General features: G+C 30.8%; 1 pseudogene; it reads left to right on the top strand.

Moving 5' to 3' along the window:
• The first annotated feature begins 218 nt into the window (after positions 1-218).
• LOC121226852 (cytochrome P450 CYP736A12-like) lies at positions 219-4,806 on the top strand (annotated as a pseudogene).
• The last annotated feature ends 228 nt before the right edge of the window (positions 4,807-5,034 follow it).

Here is a 5,034-nt window from a genome sequence, read left to right as displayed (position 1 = left end):
CAAAGATGCTGCTATTTTTTTTCTGTTTTTGTAGTTTTCGATAAAAATGTTTAATGTTATTCTTCTTTTGTTTGAGAAATATATGGTTCATATTTCGGTTATTTATTTGTAATTACACTATTACTTGTCAACCAACTTGGAACTTACACTATTACTTGTCAACCAACTTGGAACTCTTACTTGTTCCTTTCTTATTTAAGGTGGGGTTGTCAATTGTCAATTGTCAATTGTCAATCGGCTGCCTCTCCTTTCCCATCCCAAATGTATTATTCAACGTTAGCCATTCTCTTGGTACTCCTTGTACCACTTTGTTCCTTTATCTACTTCTTCCGCCCACGACACCACCACAAAAATGGCCGGAAGCCTCCACCCGGTCCTGCTCCTCTTCCCATTATTGGTAACCTCCATATGCTAGGGAACCTTCCTCACCAAACCCTTCACCATCTTGGCAAAAAATATGGACCCATAATGTCAATAAAGCTAGGCTATGTACCGACCATTGTGGTATCATCACCTGAAGCCACTGAACTGTTCCTCAAGGTCCATGACCTTGTTGTGCTTCCAAGCCTAACCTCCAATCTACCGAGTAATTGACCTACAGTGGCAAGGGCTTGGCTTTTGCCCCCTACGGTTCCTATTGGCGAACTATACGGAAATGGTGCACTTTGCACTTCCTTAGTGCTTCAAAAATCGAATGTTCTGCCCCAGTTAGGAAGGAAGAGGTGGTGTCATTGGTTGAATCGGTGAGGAAAGCAGTGACGGTGGGTGAGACGGTGGACCTTAGCCGGAAGTTAGGTAGGGTTATTGAAGTAATGATGTGTAAAGTGATTTTCGGGCAGTCTATGGATGATAAATTCCAATTTAAACCGCTAGTTGACGAGACCATGCTCTTGGCTGGGGTTTTCAATCTATCAGATTATCTACCTTTTCTTGCTCCACTTGACTTTCAGGTGAATATCCTTTCTTTTCTCATTTTATCCTATTTTATATGCACTGTTTTCCTTTTCACAATTTATTTTGTAATTACTTGCTCCATCTTGGGTTTTTTTTCTTTTATCAAAATAATATAAAAATAAATAAATTATGAAAATTGTATAAGATGTCGCTTTTTATAAAATAATATAAAATTTATTTACGAAAATGAGTTGTTTGTTACCGTGCAAACAGGTGTCATTTGACACATCGGCTACGTCACAACTTTTTCGACCAATCATCAGCCAATAATTATGTTTTTTCTTTAAAAACATTATTAGTGCCATCACTGTGTCTAGTGAAACCAGTGTATATCTTTTTAAAAATATTTGTATTTTCACAAGTATACATGATGAGAGAAAAATGAAATATATATATATTTTTAAGTGGATGTTGCCAATGTATCAAGGCACACCCTTCTAAATTAGAAAAAAAAATCTATCATGAAAACAAGAGCTGAAGTTAAAAAAAAAAAAAAGCCTATCACCAATAATATTTCATCGAACCAAAAAAACTGATCAAATTGAGAACTGGTGACTTAATCGGTTCAACCATCAGTTTGGTTTTAAAGAAAAAAATAAAAATATATATGTACAAGAGAAAAAAAATTTGCCTTTTTTAACACGTCATCTTTTTAAAAAATAGGTTTAATAGTTTAAATAACAATTGAACTAACGAGAAAGGATTATACGAAACTATGATTGTATATCATCTATATCCTTTTCTAATAGGAGAATAACAAATTAGATTTTTCCTCTCGATTTTTAGCTTTTTTTCTTCTGAAAAAATTCAAATCCAATTGAAAATGCTAAAAATCAAGAGGAAAAATCTTATTTGTCATTATCTTATTGGAATGAGATATGGATGACGTGGAATCACAACTTCATACAATCCACAATCTTGAACTAACATATATACCAATTTGGGGAAAAAAAGTAGTTTACAGAGGCGAATCTAAGGGGGCTGACAAGGAAAAATTGTTATTTAGGTCTTTTAGAAATTTTTAAAATTTTAATTTAGTAAAGATAAATTGCACTTTGGCCTCCTAAAATTATAAAAATTTGATTTAATCCTTTAAAAATTATAAATATATAAACTATTAAAATTTAAAATTTCATTTCTGGCTTCGCCCCTGGTTGTTTAGGTATCACTTGTAACTAAAAAAATATTTAGGTGCCAAACTGGAAAAAATGTATAGTTTAGGTACCAATTTATGGGTTAAGCTTATTTTTTAAAATAGATTTAACGGTTTGACTAATGATTAACTTAACAGAGGTACCAACTTGAAAAAAAAAAGTAATTTAAGTGTCACATGTGACTGAAAAAAATTTAGATACCAAGATGGAAAAATCAGTATAGTTTAAGTACCAATTTATGAGTTAAACCTTATATAATTAATTAGGGATTGCAAATAATGTGTTAGGAAAGATCCATGAAATAACTTTTTTAATAAAATAACATTATGTTTAAAAAGTGAAAGGTTATTAATAGAGTAAATAATATTTATAAAAACTTATTTTTATAATTAAATAATTTAAAAAAAAAAACTACCGAGTTATGACTTACAAATTGAGAGTGACATAAATACATTTTAAATAAAATAATTATAAATTTAATAAATATTTAATATATTACTCCATCGAGCTTCAAGTTTTAAAAATATTCACAAATTATTCGCAACTAGAACTTCAAGGTTCAACCTTTAAAAACAAAAATTCAAGCTCCAAAAATACTAGTCTCTTCTCCCTTCAACCTAAAGGTGTTCATGGGTCGGTATTAAATATAATAATAATATATTTTATGTTTGTTCAAGTTCGGTTTGATCCAGAATATGAGTTTAAAATTTTATCTAAACTCATTTAAATTTGCAAAAAATTAACTCAAGCCTATTTTAGGCTCGTCCATATTTTTTTTATTTTTTAAAATATTTATATTATATTATTTTAATATTTAATAATTTTATACATTTTTATTTTTTGAAATTTTTTATATAATCATATTAACATTATTTTAATGTTTACATTAGAGTGGTATTATATATTTACTATAGGTTTGTTTTTTAATGTGTTATAAATTACATAATATAAAGTATTATAAACTTTAAACGGGTTGAACCAGACTTAAGCCTTGAATGTTTAAGCTCGAGCCCAACCCATATTTTAAATGGGCCTAATTTTTTTGCCTAAACTCATTTTTCGAACCTAATATTTTTGCCCAAACCCCCTAAATTTCGGACAGGCCTTCAAGCCTAAATAGATAACCCGATCCATGAACAAATTACTTCAACCCCTTTCCTTTTTTTTTAAAAAAAAAAGTCAAGTTTCATGCTTTAGTTGTTTTGCGTCACACTAGTTCTTATGATTTTTTAAATTATTTGTTGCACTTTAATCATTGAAAATCGTTTCAATTGATTAAATTATTTTTAAATCATAAAAATAAAAAAGAGAAAACCTATTCAACGGTTGATTTAATCAATCGGTCTAGACTAGTTATAAAGAAGTACTGTTTTAAGAGTTTAATTATGTTTGAATAATTTGATTTTATAAATTTTTAAAAGATTAAAATACTTGATGAATCTCAAGTTGTGACATAGTGGTTGTATCTTTACCTTCCTTAGAAATTATCTAGTTCGAATTAAATATATATATATATATTTGAGTGACCAAATAAATCTAGTATTTTCAGAAAGACTTGAGAGAAATGAAGAATAAAATATTATATTACAGATTCCATCTATCGTTTCACTGCAGGGATATAGAAGAAGGCTTAAGAGGACAAGCAATGGGCTTCACGCAATTATTGACAAAATGATTGATGAACATTTACAAGGGACTAACGCCAAGGAACAAAAACCTTACACAGATTTCTTTCATGTAATGGTTTCATTGTTGAATACGCCCATTAACCCTAACGATGAAGAGCAGCGGTACTTCATTGGTAGAGAAAACATCAAGGCCATAATGGTGGACATGGTGGCAGCTTCATTTGAGACCACAACTACAGCCATTGAGTGGACACTTGCAGAGCTTCTAAGGCATCAATGGTTGTTCTCCAGCAAGAACTAGAAAGAATTGTTGGAAGGCATAGAATGGTAGAAGAGTCGGATCTACCGAAGCTTACTTACTTAGATATGGTCATCAAAGAGAGTTTAAGGTTGCATCCGGTGGCGCCCTTTCTACTTTCACGTGAATCGACAGAAGATATCACCATTAATGGATATTTCATTCCAAAGAAGTCACGAATTTTAGTGAATATTTGGTCCATCGGGCGAGACCATAAAGTATGGTCAAACAATGCTGAAGAGTTCTTTCCAGAAAGGTTCAAGGATAGCAACATAGACGTTCGAGGACATGATTTCCAACTCATCCCGTTTGGGAGTGGCCGTAGAGGATGTCCTGGAATGCAGTTGGGATTGACCACCATGCGTTTAATTATAGCTCAATTAGTTCATTGCTTTGATTGGGAGTTGCCTGATAGGATGTTACCTAATGAACTTGATATGACTGCGAAGATTGGACTCACGTTTCCAAGGGCTAATCATTTGCTTGCAAACCCAACTTACCGTTAAGTTAGTTAAAGTGTGTTAATTAAGATCAGTACGTTAAGATACATATCAATTATCGAAAAAATAAAGGTAACTATCACAGTCCCATTATTTTAATGTGAGTTCCTCAGTCGAAGGTTCTCATTTGGGCTTAGTTATGGGTTGCTATGTTACCCTTTCATCAACTTAGGGTTGCAGTTAAAAAGTGTTTTTTAAAAATACTTTTAGAATTTATCTCTTAAATATTATTTATGCTCATAAAAGATACTTTTGAAAAGCAATGGGAAATAAAAATAAAGTAGTTTTGAAAAGTTAGGTAGGAAAGTGCTATGAAAAAGTATAATTTGTTAATTTTTAGTTCTCTATTATTGCAAAAAAAAATTACGCTTGATGGTTTAAATATTCTTTTTAAATATGATAGTCAAAAGTAAAAAATTAATTAAGATATATGATATTTAAATAATTAATATTATGATACATGAAATATAAATTATTTGTAAAATTTACAAAAATATTTT

The sequence above is a fragment of the Gossypium hirsutum genome, unplaced genomic scaffold (assembly GCF_007990345.1).
Source record: "Gossypium hirsutum isolate 1008001.06 unplaced genomic scaffold, Gossypium_hirsutum_v2.1 scaffold_521, whole genome shotgun sequence".
Classification (NCBI taxonomy): domain Eukaryota; kingdom Viridiplantae; phylum Streptophyta; class Magnoliopsida; order Malvales; family Malvaceae; genus Gossypium; species Gossypium hirsutum.
The sequence above is the reverse complement of the archived record's forward strand: the minus strand, read 5'-3'. Positions and strand labels throughout refer to the sequence as shown.